Here is an 18,347-nt window from a genome sequence, read left to right on the forward strand (position 1 = left end):
AGCCTATCTGAGCCTCAGCCTTCCCAGCTGTGAAAATGGGTGCAATCACTCGAACCAGGCAGAGCGGACGAAGAGTTAAATGACAAAGCACGTGACCGAGACTGTCATGGCGCGGAGCACCTCACACACTGTCTGGGAAGCGTATACGTCACAATGCCATCCCAAGGTGACCTAATGGTCTGAGAACAAGAAACACGAGGGACAGCGTCCCCGCAGGGACACGGCTGGTGCCTCTCGGCTGGGGCGGCGACCGCAGGGAAGGGAATTAGGTCAGGCAGCAGGTTTTTCAAGCCTGGTGAAATCCAGATCTAAAGAAACAAAAGGATGAGGAAAGACAGGAGGCAGGGAGTCCGAAGAAAACAAGGCGCAAAAACCAGATGCAACAGAGGAGACAAAACAAGGAAAAGGGAAAAAACAAGGGAAACTCGCTTTTGCAGCCAAGGCTCTTGAGCATCGGTCCACTTTCTTCAGCTTTCATGAAAGGTGGTTTCTTAGGGGATCCAAAGACAATCACCAGTAGAATTTTTGGAAAAGAACATTAGGAAAAAAAACACCGCATGAGTGCGTGCGTGCTTCAGTCGTGTCTGACTCTTTGCAACCCTGTGGGCTGTAGCCCGCCAGGCTCCTCTGTCCATGGGATTTTCCAGGCAAGAATACTGGAGTGGGTTGCCATGCCCTCCTCCAGGGGATCTTCCTGACCCAGGGATCGAACCTATGTCTCTTGTGTCTCTTGCACTGGCAGGCAGGCTCTTTACAACTAGCGCCACCTGGGAAGCCCCAGGTGCGGGGGGTGAAAAAAAAAAATCCAAAGCCCCAGCAAGTCTCAATGAGCCAAAGACTGATGATGGCTGTGAAAGAGCATGTGCTGAGGATGAGGGGAGGTCAGAAGCAGACGCTGTGAGGGTAAGAAAGCCAGGGCCTGGCCTGGGCAGAGGGGTGTCACAGGCACGTCCACGGGAGGACTCAGAGGAGGGAAAAGTCATCTCCCTTGCCCGGTGACATTCAGGATCCTTCTTCTCTCATCGCTGGCTCCCTGCAGACCACCGAGGTCCCCAGAGCTCCATGCTGGGGGTCCACCCGTCACGGGGCAGCTGTGGTCAAGACTTGTGTGTCCACGATCCGCCTGTCAGAAGCTGGAGGTAAACACCCCCGTCGCTGCCGTCCAAGTCCTCAGGGCCTGCTTTGGCTCCCGGCGTCAGCTGGCTGTGGGGCATGGCCGTTCAGCCTGGGGACTCGTGTGCCAGATGGCCTGGGCTTGGGAGGCTAGTCCCTGCTGCAAAGATTTCCCCACCTGGAGAATGGGGACATCAGCAGCCTCGCCTCACAGGTGGGGCGCCCCGGCAGGCTACCTAAGTGACCATCAGCTGTCTGTATGAGCCACTGCTCCTTCCCCGTCCAGGCTGACCTTGAGCATCACATGGACCAGGTGCCACCTCCATGGGGCCGTGGAGGCGGGCATGGCGCCTTCTTCCACCTTCAGAACCACTCCGACCTCTGTTTCTCGTCCCTGGGCCAGAAGGGATGGAAGAGACGATGTGCAGCAGGTGGCCCCGTGGCCGTTCCAAGGAGGGTCTGGTGTGCTGGGTGCTCCTCTGGGGCCCCTCTTCAGGGGTGAGGGGCTCGTTCCCGGCTGCTGGCAGGACTTCTTTCAAGGTTTGCCTTGCCCAAGGCCCACCGCCCTCATCAGGTGCATGACTGACCGGCCCAGCACCAGCTGGGGGTGCGGACTGAGGGACAGCTCTGCCCCTCCCCTGTCTCACCCTGCCTCCTTCCCTCCCCAGGAGTCGACCCCAAAGCTCCCCTGTGTGTGATCAACACTCCCAGTGCACACCTCCACCCGAGTCCGCTCACCCAGGAGCCCAACACAGGACACATGGTGAACAGGCGGTTGAAGCTGACGCTTGCTTGTAGCTTCAAGAAAGATGGGGATGGTGTGACAGTTGTGTGGACATGTGCCTGGGCGCCTCCTGCCATTTCAAAGTCTAGGTATTTTAATGATACTTTCTCAGGACTGGACCAGGTGGTCCTCGGGGGACACTGAAAAAGCCACATTTCTCCCAACTCAGATTCTAAATGACCCCTCCCCTCCTCTTCTGCCCTTTCCTTTCCTGTGAATGTGGGGGAAAGCGGAGATAGAGACACCAAAGTCCTGCCTCCTCAGTGCTCCTGGACCACAACCCCGACTGGAGGCAAGGCGATGTAATTCCTTTTGGATGCTGCTGGAAGTCCTGCGACTTCAGAGTTTTCTAAAGGTGAGATGGGTTTGCTTTGACCTACAAAACCAAAGGTGCGTTGGTAGAAGCCAGAATGCTATTTAGGGAGTGTTGCGGTAGGGGACACTCTGGGTGCTTTGAGAAACAGCTAATGGAACAGAAATTCCCCCGAGGAACCTGAGGGAGTGCGAGAGGAGCCCAGCCTCCATCTCCCTCAAGGACCCCTCTTCCTGCAAGACTGGGGCACAAACGGCAGATCCAATGCCCCCTTCTCCCTGCTGGCCCCCGCCAGTCCAGGGGAGTTTTCAGAAGCTGAGGAAATCAACCCTGGATACTCTATGGAAGGACTGATGCTGAAGCTAAAGCTCCAATGCTTTGGCCACCTGATGCAAAGAGTCGACTCATTAGAAAAGACCCTGATGCTGGGAAAGATTGAAGGCAGGAGGAGAAGGGGACGACAGAGGATGAGATGGTTGGATGGCATCGCCGACCTGATGGACATGAGTTTGAGCAGGCTCCAGGAGATTGTGATGGACAGGGAGGCCTGGCGTGCTGCAGTCCATGGGGTCGCAAAGAGTGGGACACGATCGAGCAACAGGCCTCAGAAAGCCTGGGGACCGGCGTGCTCTGAGGAGGGGCCAGACGCCGGCCAGCATCTCTCACGTCGGTCACGGAACAGATTCGGGAAAAGCCGGCCCCGAGGCTTACAGCAGGGTGAGGAGGACGCTGTGGGGGGCAGGGTTGCTGCACCTCTGCACAGACTTCCCTCGGCACCAGCGAGTGCTCACTCAGGACCCGGGGACAAAGCTGGTCCTGAACTGAGCTGAACTGGAGGGTGGGCAAGGGGGGCCCCCCAGCAAGACCAAGACCACCGCCATCCAGGCCTCCAGCCACTCCCTGGGAAGGGCTGCATGTGGAGCGGGTGTGAAGCCACTGGCTCCCCTTGGAGACAAGGAGAAGAAAACAAGGGGAAACAAACTGCGACCTTGACCTTGAAGGTGGAGCCAAGCCCTCCTCCGGATCTTCGCCCGAGCTGCTGGCAGGGCTCGTGGGGCGAGGCCCTGGGACAGGAAGCGGGTGACCCCGGGGGCACCCCAGCTTCGTGCCCAGAAGGGCGGCCAGCCCGGAGCTGGCCTCGCTCGGGCAGAAGCTGAGGGTCTGTGACACTTGGCACTTCTTCTCTGCCACACTGGCTCAGCCACTAACCAGCTGAGTGGACCCACGTCCCCAAACTCACGAGCCCTCTTGTTCAGGGACCATGCTGTCGACCTTTCGCTGCGCGGATCTGTGAGAGGTGCCAGCCTCCCGCTGGCAGACTCCGTCTCGGATCGCGGGAGAAAGATGCCACCTGGTGAAGCAACCTCTGGGCTCCTTGGGGTCCGAGCCCCCTCGGCTCCGGGTGAGGACAGTGGGCTGACCCGCCAGGAATGCATGAACACCCCCTCCTCAGTCCAGGGTTCAGCACGTGTGAGTGACACGCCTGATTAGACAGCGGCCGTCTCGTGTAGCAGAAGGGACTCTGGGCTTACAGGACTCTCCACGTCGGGGTCGGGGCTAGAACTTCCCCATCTGTCACGTGGCCCAAGACTCTTCCCACGGTGGGCCCCAGCCCTGCTGCTGGCATCGAGGGCTGGGAGGGGCAGTCGGTGGTCAGGCACCTGCAGTGTCCCCAGGCATCACAAAATCACAGGATGCTAGCCCCCGGAGGGCCCTGCCAGCCCCTGAGGAGGCTCCATCTCCCCCATCAGATGCTTTCACCCCTCCCTAAAGAAGAGCTATCAACGCACAGCCTGGCAGGAGACCACAGCCTCAAGAGGGAGGCAGGAGGCAGAGGCCGGCACATCCAGCAGCTCTAGGAGAGGCCTGTGGAACCAGGAGGCAGAAAAACGGGCCAACAGGCTCATCTGAACCACTTTTCTAGGTTCCACATATATGCATTACTCTACGATATTTGCTTTTCTCTCTTTCTGATTTAATTCACTCTGTATGACCGAGGAGGCTATTTGCAAAGCAGAAAGAGAGACACAGACATAGAGAACAAACACACGGACACCAAGAGGGGAAAGGAGGGTGGGATGAGCTGGGAGACTGGGATCAACATATATACACTGCTACATAAAATATTCACTGGAAGGACTGATGCTGAAACGGAAACTCCAGTACTCTGGCCACCTGATGCGAAGAGCTGACTCCTTGGAAAAGACCCTGATGCTGGGAAAAGATTGAAGGCAGGAGGAGAAGGGGACGACAGAGGATGACATGGTTGGATGGCATCCCCGACTCGATGGACATGAGTTTGAGTAAGCTCCAGGAGTTGGTGATGGACAGGGAGGCCTGGCGTGCTGCGATTCATGGGGTTGAAAAGAGTTGAACACAACTGAGCAACTGAACTGAACTGAATTGACATAAAAAGTAGGTAACTAATGAGAACCTACTGGGTAGCTCAGGAAACTCAATCAATGCTCTGTGATGACCTAAATGGGAAGGAAATCCAAAAACAGAGGGGATCTATGTATACGTATAGCTGATTTACTTTGCTATACAGCAGGGACAAAGATTGACGGCGGGAGGAGAAGGGGACGACAGAGGATGAGATGGTTGGATGGCATCACCGACTCAATGGACATGAGTTTGGGTAAACTCCGGGAGTTGGTGATGGTCAGGGAGGCCTGGCGTGCTGCATTCCACGGGGTGGCAAAGAGTCGGACACGACTGAGCGACTGAACTGAGGGACTAAGACAACATACTCCGATAAAAATTTTAAAAAACCACCACAACAAAAACAGGCTGGAAAAGCATCTCACCTTCCTTCTCTGTGACAGAGCATAACCAGAACTTGCAGAAACCCACTCTCCTCCCCCATTCCACCTCCTGCCTGCGCCCCCCGGGCTCCTCCGTCCCAGCCCCAGCCCTCTCACCCCGCCCCCACGCCTGGGCTCTATCGCCAGCACGCCTCCTCCCCTCCTTCCCACAGAGGGTTCCAGCCCACGCCTGCAACAGCGGAGGTGACAGGCAGAAGCACAGACAGGCTTCACCCGAGAGGGGCCCACGGCACCCAAGGCCACGGGCACAGACCCCTGATCCCACCTCACCCGGGGATGAGCTGGGGGCGCCCAGCCCCCCGACCCCACCTGCAGCCCAAGGGGCCCCGAAGGCCCTCCACACACTCTGGAATCAAAGCACAAAATCCCCGGGTGAGCCTCAGCGCTGCATGCCCAAGGGGATGAGGACGACAGACACACGTTCACCCCAGCAGGCCAGCTGCTCAGCACCTTCTCCGAGGCTGTCGCAGTCCAACCCAGGGGAGCACACACCCTCTGGGGCCAGCGACTCCTCTGGGGGCAGCGGGGGGAGGTGGGAGAGACTCCGGGAGCCCCCAGGGGGTGTCCCGACCCCCAGGTGGAGCTTGCCGGGCTCGTATCTGCGCCCACCACCCACTCCCAGCAGCCTTCTGGCTTCGCTGTTTGGCATCTGCAGTTTCTCATCACCAACATCAAGGAAGCGGTGTCCCTGTGCGAAGTGTTTCCTTGGGGCTGGGAGACGAAGGCGCAGGTACGCGCCGCTCTCAAAGGAGCACGTAGTCCAGCTAAGGAGACAAGGGTCTGGGCCCCACGTGGCCCCGACCCTGGACCACCCTGAAGGGCCACTCCCAACCCCAGGGGGCTCAGCTGAAGCCTGCTGTGACGGCTCCAGCGTCCAGCTTCTCCCTCTGCCCCATCGGCTTTCTCTCCTTCCCCTGCCATGGAAGGACCAAGCGAGAAGCAGCAGAGGTGCGCTGGCTGAGGACAAGTTTTAGGTGAAGGTCACAGACATCACTGAGAGGCAGCTCACCATTCAACAAGGAACATAACCCAAAATGTCCATTTCGCTTTTATAAAGGTTTATTATTTTATTTCTGGCTGTGCTGGATTTTCACTGCGGCGCCCGGGCTTTCTCTACTTGCAGAAAGGGGGGGCTGCTCTTCACTGCAACGTGCGGGCTTCTCACGGGTTCCAGGGTGTGGACGTCAGCGGCTGGGGCTCCCAGACTCTAGGGCGCAGGCTCAGTGGCTGCAGTGCATAGGCTTAGTTGCTCCGCGGCATGTGGAATCTTTCCGGACCAGGGATCGAACCCGTGGTCCCCTGCGTTGGCAGGTGGATTCTTTACCACTGGACCACCAGGGACGCCTCCATTTGACTTTAACTCGTATTCTACTGGGGCTTCCCACGTAGCTCAGCCAATAAAGCGTCTGCCTGCCATGCGGGAGACCTGGGTTCAATTCCTGGGTCAGGAGGATCCCCTGGAGAAGGAAATGGCAACCCACTCCAGTATTCTGGCCTGGAGAATCCCATGGACGGAGGAGCCTGGCAGGCTACAGTTCATGCGATCGCGAGAGTCGGACATGAGTTGGCGCTTTCTTTCTTCCTTCTTTCTTCATATTTTATTACCGTCATAAATGCAGTCCCCACACACCCAGCCTCCGGAGCTGTGCTCTCAGCCTTCCCTGAAAACTGAGGTCACCACGTCCAGAGAAGGAGAGCAGACAGCAGCGTGAGCCTGGAGCCTGGGTCTGTGCTGAAAGGACTCTACGGTCGCTCACCCCTGCCCGCAGCCCCGACTCGAGCCAGCGCAAAACAGAGCTGCTTTGAAAACGTTTTCTGTCTACCCCGAGGTGCAGACACCCCTGCAGAGCTCCACGTAGGCTAGACAGTTGGGACTGGGCTCCCGAGAAGCGCCCCCCACCCTCACCTGTGCCATGAGTGCCCAGCTGCCCGGAGGGCTTCCTCTCTTCCTGACATTCCTCCAGGAGAAAACCCGAGTTTCACTGCCTGCTTTGCCACCGCGGCCCATCATGGGACCCTGGGGCCTGCCTCCTCCGTGGTCCGCAGCAGCGATCTGTCCTCTCTACTCCGGGGTCACCACGCAGGCTCCGGACCACTTCCATGCCTGTTGGGGTAGTCTCCCCGCCCGGCTCCCCCTCTAACCCAGGTGGATACTGCCGCCCAGGCATTTCCCTCTGTCTTGGAGCCGAGAATATTCTATTACCTGAGCTCCAAGGTCATTTCAGAAATCTCAAAATGCACCTAACGAGCAAATAAGAGTGGTGAAAAGCTACCTCTCCGCTCTCCTGGCACTGGCCCCTCCCCAAGAGCAAAGCAGCTCCCCAGAGGCTCACCTCTCCTTAGTGATGAAAGCAGGTTGGTGGGGGGGGGCGGCTATCAAATACCAGCCTCCAGAGGACCTGGGCTCCTCACCCTCGCTCACAGCCCCTGAGTGCTCACTTGTCCTCGGGATGAAGCAGGTTCCATACGATCCTGGTGCCCAAGCCACGTGCAGACCCTAGACTGCAATCCTCTTTGTAGTATGTATGACACAGAATATCGTTAATACCATCTAGCAATTGTACAGTTAATAATATGGTATTAAACAATAATACTATTACACATCAACTTGTTTAAAGATCTTGGGCTTCCCTGGTGGCTCATGCAATTAAAAAAATCTGCCTGCCATGCAGGAGAGCTGAGTTCAATCCCTGGGTCGGGAAGATCCCCTGCAGGAGGAAATGGCAACCTACTCCAGTATTCTTGCCCGGAGAATTCCATGGACAGAGGAGCCTGGCGGACGACAGTCCATGGGGGTCACAAAGAGTTGGACAAGATTGAGCAACTAACACTTTAAGATCTTAATAAGTATATTATAAAGTAATATTTAATTAATAGTTATAATGTATGATATGTGCAATATGTTATTCTATATTACACATAATTATAATTAAATTAGGTAATTGGGCTTTCCTGGTGCCTCAGCTGGTAAAGAATCCACCTGCAATGTGGGAGACCTGGGTTTGACCCCTGGGTTGCGGAGATCCCCTGGAGAAGGGAAAGGCTACCCTCTCCAGTATTCTGTCCTGGAGAATTCCAAGGACTGTATAGTCCATGGGGTCACAAAGAGTCAGACATGACTGAGTGACTTTCACTTTCACTTTTCACATTATGTAATTATATCTGTACAACATATAGTATATAAATATATAGTAATAAGATTAAGATTCTTGCATACATTATTAATTATCATATTTATATATGTTTGAGAAGGATAAATGTTTGCTGTTTTAAGCCACTGTGATTTGGGGTATTTGGTAGCAAACGTGAACCTGTGTGGGGACTAGTGCCCAGAGCACCCCATGTAGGCGCTAAGCCTGTGAGGTGGGGGTGAGCCCGTCCTGGTTATAGTTTTACTCTTACCCCTGCCCAGTGCCTGGCATACAGAGGGCTTTTGGTAAATGTTTGGTAACTTGGTAAGAAGCCCTGCAGCCGTTTGACAGAACGCCCAGCACAGAATGTCTTGATTCCTGCTTTGCTGTTTATCCTAATATTCAGTTCTTATTTAAAAGAAAAAGACAAAATGAAAAAGAACTACAAAATAAGATCTATGAAATTATAAATGGCAGGTTATTTATTTTCGAGATGAGATGGGTAAATCGCAGGCTTCAAAGCCCTTCTGTAAAACGGAGCAAATAAACACCTGATCAACCCCAAGGGCAAACCCGTGGAAGGCGGACCAGATCTTTCATTTCCCCTGTGCCCATCCTGGGGCTGGTGTCTGTCCTGCCTGGCAGTCTTGCCTCCCACCCCAGGCTGCCTGGACCACTCATGGGCATCAGCGTGAGGCGGGGGCAGGGCAAAGCGGGGACATCAAAAACTCAAGCTAAACACAACACAGCTTTCTTGGCAGGTTGTACTAGAACAGGCGGGTGCTGTGGACAGCCTCATCTGCTTTCTCTGTGATAAGGATAATAACACTGATAATGATGATTATAGTATTTCACAGGGTTATTTCAGGGATAAACAGAGTCAGCTTATACACAAGCACATGCTTGGCATCCTGGGCAAGTGCCCCATCAGTATTGCTAAATCTGATGACAATGTGTCGTCCCAGAGGGTATCTGATTGTCAGTAACATTGATAACAAATGGAACTACCCATCGAGGACCATCCGAATTGCTAGGAGGAAGAAAGCGCCTCGGGGTGCTCATTATACAATCTCCTGTGGACAAGACTGTCCGGGGATGACCACACAATGACCACTGACCCCAACAGTGCTGTGAAGGCAGGGACCCTGCTGGGTGAGGCTCTAGGGTCCCATAATGCACCACAAACAAACGGCGGGTATCTTTTTTAAAGCCTATTTAACTTTTTTTAAAAAGGTGCTTTTTTTTTGGATGTGGACCACTTTTAAAGTCTTTACTGAATTTATTACAATACTGTTTGTTTTATGTTTTGGGTTTTCAGCCATGAGGCTTGTGGGAGCTTACCTCTCCAACCAGGGATGGAACCCACACCCCTGTACTGGAAGGCAAACTCAACCACTGGACCACCAGAGAAATCCCCAAACAATGTGCATTTAAAACTACAGAAATTCTCTCTCAGTTCCAGAGGCCAGAGCCTGAAATCAAGGTGTAGGCAGGGCCACGCCCCCTAGGAACCCCAGGGGAGGGCCCTCCCTTGCTCCTTCAGTCCCTGGTAGCCCCAGGGATCCTTGGCTTATGACAGCACCTCTGTAACCTCTGCCTTGTCTTCCCATGATCTTCCTTCTGTGTCCATGTATCCACGTGTAAGTCGCTTCGGTCGTGTCCGACTCCTTGCGACGCTATGGACCGTAGCCCGCCAGGCTCCTCCGTCCACGGGGTTATCCCAGGCAAGAATGCTGGAGTGGGTTGCCATTTCCTTCTCCAGGGGATCTTCCCAACCCAGGGGTCGAACCTGCCTCTCTTATGTCTCCTGCTTGACCACTAGCACCACCTGGGCAAGCCCCTCTGTATCCACGTTTCCCTCTTTTTTATAAGGACACCAGTCGTACTGATCTCAGCTTAACTTGGCCATTCCATTTGCAGAGACCCTACTTCCAAATCAGGTCACAGTCACCGCTACCAGAGGTTAGGATTACAGCATCTTTCAGGAGACACAAGTCAGCCATGATCCCGCTCAGCTCTGTATCCTCAACGCCTAACACGGGACCTGTGAAACAGACAGAAATGGGCTCACGGGTTTCCCAGTTCCAGCTCTACAGGAGCCCAGCTGTAAACACGCTCCCAGCAACCTAGCTCCCCATTTCCTTCAAAATGAGAAGCTGGCCCCCCATCCTAAAATTCCAGCCCTGTCATATCCTTCCTCCTGTCCCCCGCCCCCAGCACCAGAGAGGACCCCAGGGCCACCTGCCCAGCTCTGCACTGAGCCCCCGCCGGGTCCCCGCAGAAGGTAGGCAGGGCTGCACGGCTCCCACAGCTAGGACCTGGCCTCAGCTGCCCAGAAAAAAGGCTGGACCCCTGGGGTGACCCAGAGCAAAGTGGTCTTTGTTGTCCACTCATCAGCGACTTCACTGCCAGGTCAGAGTATATCAACACACAGAGGCTCTGGCACAAGGCCCCAAAGCCCGGATGATATCTGATGGGCGTGTGACAAGCTGTGAGCTGGCAGAGAAGGGCTTCCTGTCAACAGGAAGGGAAGGATGCGGATCAAATCATTTTCAAAGCAGGCAGAGGAAGAAAGAGATGAGCGAGATTGGGGTTAACCGTTCCGACGCCGGGCTCTCTCTCTCCCGTGTCTCCCCCGCCATCTAACAGCAAGGTCACAGTTGACTGACCAAGCAAATGAAGGACTTCTTCACCTCGGGTGCTCAGCACTGCATCGGCCACTGTCTGTCCCTTATCTTAAAGCCTTTGACCACAGGCTGACATTTGGTTTGCTGTCCGGGGATATCAAGATGGGCTTGGCCACTGTCTGGAAAGAGGTGGGAGTCACAGGCGTTCACGTGTGATGATGCCCACTGTTCTGGGTCAGAGCGGGAGTAGTGGGTGGGGGAGAATGGGGAAGGAAAGCCAGATTCTAACCCAGCTCTTCCAGGGTCTGTGGCCTGTTGGGTGACCTGAGTAACCCCATAATAGTGAAATAGTGCCCAGAAACAGACATCGCTGGCAGTGAGCTGAATATATCAAGACGGGAAAAGAAGAAAAACAGTTAAGAAACAGCATCACCTGGGCTTCTCTAGTGGCCGAGTGGTTTAAGAATCTGCCTTTGAACTCAGGGGTTGCACGTTTGATCCCTGCTCAGGGAAGGAGGATCCCACATGCCTTGGGGCAACTAAGCCCAAGAGATGACAATGACTGAGGCCCCAGGCCACAACTGGAGTCTGTGCCCCACATCAAAAGACCCTGCCTGCTGCAACCGAGATCCCACATGCCGCAACGAAGATTCGAGGCAGCCAAATTAATGAACATCAAAAAAAACAAAAAAAAAGAAACAGCATCATCAAAGAGCACATTTACGTGTCTGGATGGTTTCAGAAGACACAAGCTGATGCGCTAAAGTTAAAGAAAATGAAATCTGAGCAGGTGAAAAGCCCTTAGCAAGTTAAGACGTGCTTCCAGTTTTTCTGGAGTCAGACTTGGGTCAAAAGGGAAACCCCTGGGGGCAGATCAGTAATAGAAGACAGCTTTGCTAGATTTTTACTGGAGGAGGAAACAGGCAGGGAAAGATACCGGTGAAGCGCTGAGAACAGGATCAAGTTTATGATGTGTGAAAGACAACATTGAACACACATGTGCGGGGCTGCTGCTGCTGCTGCTGCTGGAACCTCGGGACTAGTGTCCTTTTGGTGCAATAATGACCCAGGATTTCAGTGATCACATTTATCATGAGGCCACGAGGCAGTGTTCAGAGCCCGGTTTACACAAGGATCTTGAACCCTCCACAGACAGGTGCTAGGAAAGAGCAGGCCCAGGGCAGCAGAGGCTAGATTTGACGATAGGGTCACCAACCATGGGATGGGGGATGCCCTGTTCTCAGCTGGGGACAAGCTGTAAAATGGGGACAAGAAGATGAGACAGGGAAACCAGCCTGTGAGTCACTGGATGTGCGATTCTACAAATCCACGTGTTTCGTGCTCAGCTTAGGTCACTAGGTGAGCCGGACCACGGAGGTCCGTGCATAGTCTGTAGGGCGGAATCTTCAAGGAAGGGTACCCCTATATCCATTCTCTGCCTACCTGTCCCCGCACACACAGGCCCAGAGCTGGACTGTGCTTAACTGTGCATTCAGCCAATGCGCTACATGAAGCCCACCCTGCAGTCAGTCCAGCTCATACCCTGCGAGCTGCAGAGAGACATCCAGGCCTCGTTCATAAACCCGGGAGCCACAGAACAGTTCCGGGGACTCCGTTATTGGCTCCTCTGCCTCCTCCCGTCCCTGTATCACGCTCTGGGCCCTATAAGAGCCTGTGTTCAGGGCGCCCAAAATGCATCAAGCCACTGAAGGGCAGAGTCAAGCAACAGTGCACTGAGGTCTAAGGGGCTGGACCACCACCGGTTACGCAGCCTGGGGGCCTGTCTGGACACTCATCTTTATCCGGGAGCCAGAGCCACTCTGCCTTTGTTCTACCATCAGCAGCCAAGAGTCTCTCTTCTCAACGGCAGGTGGAAGAGTGCAGATGCTAGAGAGAGGATGGAGAGATATACAGATACTTAGATGGGGCGATGGACAGACTGATAGAAAGAATAACACAGGGGCAGGGGGCTTCCCCGGTGGCTCAAGTGGTAAAGAATCTGCCCGCCAAGTGCAGGAGATGCAGAAGACGTGGGTTCAACCCCTGGGTCAGGAAGACTCGCCTGGAGAAGAAAATGGTAAGCTACCCCAGGACTCTTGCCTAGGAAATCCCATGGACAGAGGAGTCTGCCTACAGTTCACGGGATTGCAAAAAAGTCAGACACGATGGAGCACAGACAAAGAGTCAGAGCCCACACACTGAGGCAGTTGGAAGGCAATTCTTCGTTAAATCCCTGGGGGCCTGAGAGTCACCCAGAAAACTTCTCAAAAACAAAGAACCACAGGTCCCACGCCCTAGAGATGCTGATTCAGCAGTTCTGGACTGAGACGTAGGATTGTACATTTTAAGCAAACGCTGGGTGGATCAACTTAGGCTGGTCCGTGAGCTGCACTTTGAAAAACACTGTCTTAAACCTTAACCCATCTTGCTCAAGGTGGTACATGTCGACCAAGGTCAAGGCCAAAGATGCCACACACACCCACACCTTGCCTCATGGCACCCGCTTTCCCTTCACTGAGGCTTTAGTCCAGGAAGTCCCAGGGGTGGGGTGGGCAGTGAGCGGTCCTGTGGGGGCAGAAGGCAGCTCCCAGTCCCGGGTGGGGCCCCCTCCTTCACGCCCTGCCCAGCAGAGCGGATCTGGCTGGAGGGAGGCTACTGGTCCCAGGCCCATCTACAGGGTGAAGGGCATGGGGCTTCAGGCAACGCGAGGCTTCCCTCTGGAGACATCACAAGCAAAGACGTCCCCAGCAACCGGCCCAAGCCACGCTGGGTCTCCATGACCTCTGAGGCCAGCCAGCTGCTCCTGGCTCTATTTCTAGGCTGTCTCCGGGGACTGACAAGGATTTCTGCTGCCCCTCTCCCAGGAGACGCTGGGGCTGGGCACTCTGGCAGCAGTAAATATCGGGCCACTGCCTCGGACCGAGGCTGACCTCCCCCAGCTGCCTCCATGTCCCCACGGGCCCCCACGTGGGTCCTTCTCTCCAAAGTCCTCCCTTCCCCCGGACCTCCTGCCCCATCATTGGCTTATGAACAGTCCCAGAATCCCACAAGATGGTCAAAGAGACAGCCAGCGGTCACCACTTACAGTAAGACTGCGCGCTAACAGGGCACATTCTTTTTCTCGGACAGAAAGGCGGAAAGCACATGCTAACTCCCAGCAATGGCTGCTCAGGCAGAGGGTTCTGGCAGGTCGCCAGGCATAGCTAGGCTTCTAATGAGCTCTTTTCTAAAAGCATTCCCACCACCTGGATGACTGCTCTGCCTTCCATTAGGGATGAAGGCGGAGGAACGAGAACCCAGGCGAGGTGCCAGCACACGACGACTCTGAACGGTGCACTTGTCTTGCTACTTTTAAAGGCCTAGGGCAGCCTCAGAGGAGCCTGCACGCAGGCGTTCCTCTGCTCTCCCTCCTCTCTTTCCCCGGACAAGATCCAAGAGGGTGTCCCCCAAAGGTGACCCACCCCGAGCCTGAAACCAAGCAAGGCGACACCCTCCATCAGGCCCAAGGGCCATTCTCCCTTCAGTAGAGTCCAGTTAATGAATGACTTTAGTTAGTAACTGTGGGTCTCCACTACCCACTGTCACCTAAGCCCTTAGTATATCCCCTAAAGTTGATTCCTCTTTTCTGGTATCTCAGGGCACAGCAGGTGCTGTGCTGCTGGTAGGAGGGCAGGGTAAAAGATGGTTAAGGATCTAGATTAAAAGACTTCCCTGGTGGTCCAGTAGTTAAGAATCCACCTGCCAATGCAGGGGACACGGGCTCAATACCTGAGCCAGGAAGAACCCACATGCCTCAGAGCAACTAACCCCGGGAGCCACAGCTACTGAGCCCACGAGCTGCAACGACTGCGCTCACATGCCCGAGAGTCTGTGCTCCCCGACAAGAGAAGCACCCACTGACAATAACCAGAGAAAGCCTGAGTGCAGCAACGAAGACCCAGTGCAGCCAAAAGAAAACTACAAAGTGAAAAATTAAGAAGAAAGATCTAGATTAAAGGGCCTAGGACGGAGGCTTGTGATGATCTCCCCCAACACCTTTGGCCATAGTTCCGTTTATGCATCAGACGTGGGGCTGGAGACCGAGTCCAGTCGTGTCCATTTCAGATAAAAAAGACCAGCTGCTTTGGACACAAGGGGTCCCAGAAGGCTTCATCATGGTGAGTGTCACTGGTCGCCACCAAATGAGCCCACCCCTGGACTGCCAGAGCCACAGTATCTTCAGGGAGCCGCTCTTTAGAATCCCGAGCATCCTGCGAAATGAGCACTGATGTCCACCAGCTGTTGGGGGAGGAGGCAGAAGTGATGCCCTTCGATCCACTGCTCAAGTCCACCCAGGCTGTGACAGACTCACAATCCTCCCCCAAGAACCGCCTCCGGACACCAAATGTCCTGCAAACCTAAGGCCAGCTCAATCCCTTGCCATCCGTCAGACACCACAGCTGACCATGTTGCATCTTGCCTCTGTCCGTTTTCTCTCATCATCACTACAGTTCAAGCCCTCAAATGCTGGTCTCCGGGTTTTTTACCCAAGCATTTGATCACTTCCCTTGACACCAGCCCAGTCTCTACAGCTCTACGCCACGAAGTGCTGTTGTCATCACTTTTAATTGCTTCTTAAAGTGAAAGTGAAGTTGCTCAGTCGTGTCCGGCTCTTTGCGACCCCATGGCCTGTAGTCGGCCAGGCTCCTCTGTCCATGGAATTTTTCAGGCAAGAGTATTGGAGTGGGTTCCCATTTCCTTCTCCAGGGGATCTTCCCGACCCAGGAATCGAACCTGGGTCTCCTGCATTGCAGACAGACGCTTTACCGTCTGAGCCACCAGGGAAGCCTCTGACTTGAAATTCCCCCTCAAAACAGTGAGACAATGACTTGGATTCAGTAGTTCATCCCAGGGAGCAGGCAAGGAAGTCAAGCCAGACAGAAAGAGGGCGTGAATGACTGGTCTACCACTCTGGGCAGCCGGGGCTGGGTCCTGCTGGGACCCTCGGAGGCCTCCACAGAACCCATGGTAGAACCTTTCCCCCCACCTGCATTCCTCCTTGGTGAGGGCTGCCCCTTTCGGGCATAATCCCAACCCCAGAACTCCCACTCCAGCCTGTACTCAGGCTGAGGAAGCTGCCACTATTCAAGAGGCCGCCTTGAGGAGCAGAGACACAGTGAGCAGCTGTGGTGTGGAGCGGAGCTGTCCAGCAAGGCTGCAGGGAGCCCTGGGTGGGCTCTGGGCACAACAGGAAGGACACCCATTGCATCTGCTGCAGCTTCCCAAGGGCTCCGGGGGGCATCCTCATTCCTGGGCCTAACTCCCAGGAAGGACTCCCAGAGAAGAGACAGGAGGCCAGTTAAAGTGGGATTTTTAGTATAATTTATCCCAAATGGTGCCTGGCACATTCATATACTAAGAAATTGTTCATTGTTTAAAATTCTAATATAACTGGGCACTTAGTATTTCTATTTGCTAAATCTTGTAAGCCCGATTCAAGGCTCTCCTTGATCTGACCTTGACGTATTTCCGATTACCCTGATTTCTCAAACCCTTTCGTCCATGAAAAGGGGCCCTTCGCTGGATCGGGAAACAGCCTCACACTCTCCGGCTCCAGAGGGGGTCTCAAGCTGGTTCCCTGGCAGGAGTGATCCCCTGCCATGCCCCTGACACGTCTCGGTCCTGCCTACCACCTTTGGGTGCAGTGTCTCTCTGAACATGTCCATGCCCTGCCATCTCTCCCTTCTTTCCCCTCTGAACACAGGTACGGCCTGCACCGGTCAACCTGTACCCTCGGGTTGTCTGCAAACATCTGTCTGAATGCCACACTTTCCCAGCTAGCATGTAACTCTCACCCAGCCCAGCACAGGGACCCACAGGTAATGACTAGTTGGTTAGTGACAACACCCTCTTGGTTCCCCCTGCCCCCAAACACACAGTAAATGCAGGCCCTGTGAGAGCAGAGACAGAGGCCCTCTCCTTTCCCCCTGGATCTCACCACCAAGCAGCGCAGCACACGTGTTGTGGAATAACTGAGTGAACGGTACTTTCTGTAAGGGCTGTGTCGGGCCAAGAATGATGTCTAAAGCAGCCAAAGTCATCACCAGCAGCAGGGGGGCTGGTGAGAAGATTCCAACTACATCGTGGCTTTTCTGCCCTCACACCTTGGCCACTCGGTCCTTTTCCGGGTTCTGGCTTTTGCCCTCCACCTCTCCGGAGCGTGCTCCACACACGTGTTCCCATTTGAGACCAGTCTCACTTATCACCCTGAATAGGATATGGCCTGGGCACTATATAGTGTCATTTTCTTTTCTCTCTCTTTTAAAGTAGATGCTCTGATGTAAGCGTAATAGCCATACATTCATATAACAGGTTGCATTGGTACGAGCTTTCCCATGATTTATTTTTCTATCAACAGACTTGAAAGGGGGACAAAGCAGAGTTATTATCTGTTTGACAAACAGGAGAAGCTGAGTGGTTAAATGGCTCAGTCAAGTGAAACTACCAGAGGGAGGCTTGGCTACTGGTGTCTAACTTTTCATTTACAAATATAGCTCAAAATAGCTCACGTTAGGAATGTAAACAGGACTATCTCATTTTCAAATAGGATGTTTATTTATTCAAAGGCATGCTTATTCCCGCAAGCTTGGGTCACCACCCTGGTGGTCACACTGCAAGCTCGGACCCAGTCACCTGCTCCCTGAGCTCTCCCTTGCCAGGGAGGGCTGGCCACCTGTCCCACCTTGGGGCTGCTCCCTGAAGTACCCATCAGATGTCTGGGGCTCCTCCAGTACCTGACCTTCCTGGCCAGTGTTTGCACAAACTGAGAAGGAAGCGCCCTCAATAAACATCAGAGTGAAGTCTAAGAGAGTTCACAGCAGAAAATGCTTGGCCAGCCAGCCACTCCCCCACCCCAACCCCCAGCTGCCGGCTGTCAGGAAGGATTAGCTTCCAGGAGGTGTCTGTAACAAGGTGAGGTCAGAGGCAGCTCTGGGCGGGTGGGACCACCGGCGTCCGTGCCCAAGACCGGTCACCCATCATCGAAATCACATTCTCCAGGGAGCTCTCTTGCGTGTGTGTTTGGACACACGTGTACTCGGTTAGTGAAGGCTGGGGTTGTGACCCAGCTGCGGGCTTCCTTCGGGTGCAGGTAAGGGCTGTAGGGCTCAGCATCAGACCAACCCCCGCTCCAGCCACCCAGGGTGGCTAAGGAAGGCTGCGGGGGCCACGGGCAGGCAAACTGCAGGGTGGACGCACGACCCCTGCCCGCCACGCCCTCCAGCTGGACAAAGTCAAGCTGCAGACCGATCGATGTCGCCAAAGTCCGGCCCAGCGGCCGGCGTGGCCAGGGCTGAAGTTCGCGAGGGCCCTGCATGCCTTAGGGGGTCCAGAGCCCTCAAATGGCCTGAAACGTGCTCCCAGGGTCAGGCCCAGGGGCCGGCTGCAGAGGAGCCTCCCGCCCCGGACCCAGAGACACCCGAGGAAAGCTGAGGAGTGGGGTGCTGGGGAGCAGGGGGGGTCCGTTTGAGGGCGCAGCTACACACAGCTGCCGCCCCCCTCCCCCGCTGTCCCCAC

At 54.8% G+C, this 18,347-nt stretch overlaps 1 protein-coding gene across 3 annotated transcripts in view; it reads right to left on the minus strand.

Annotated features, from left to right (window-relative positions):
- The window catches only part of PRKAG2 (protein kinase AMP-activated non-catalytic subunit gamma 2), a 308,173-nt gene that overhangs the window by 288,841 nt on the left and 985 nt on the right, over positions 1-18,347 (minus strand). The gene's annotated exons all lie outside the window — the stretch shown is intronic.

This window comes from Ovis aries, chromosome 4, assembly GCF_016772045.2.
Source record: "Ovis aries strain OAR_USU_Benz2616 breed Rambouillet chromosome 4, ARS-UI_Ramb_v3.0, whole genome shotgun sequence".
Classification (NCBI taxonomy): domain Eukaryota; kingdom Metazoa; phylum Chordata; class Mammalia; order Artiodactyla; family Bovidae; genus Ovis; species Ovis aries.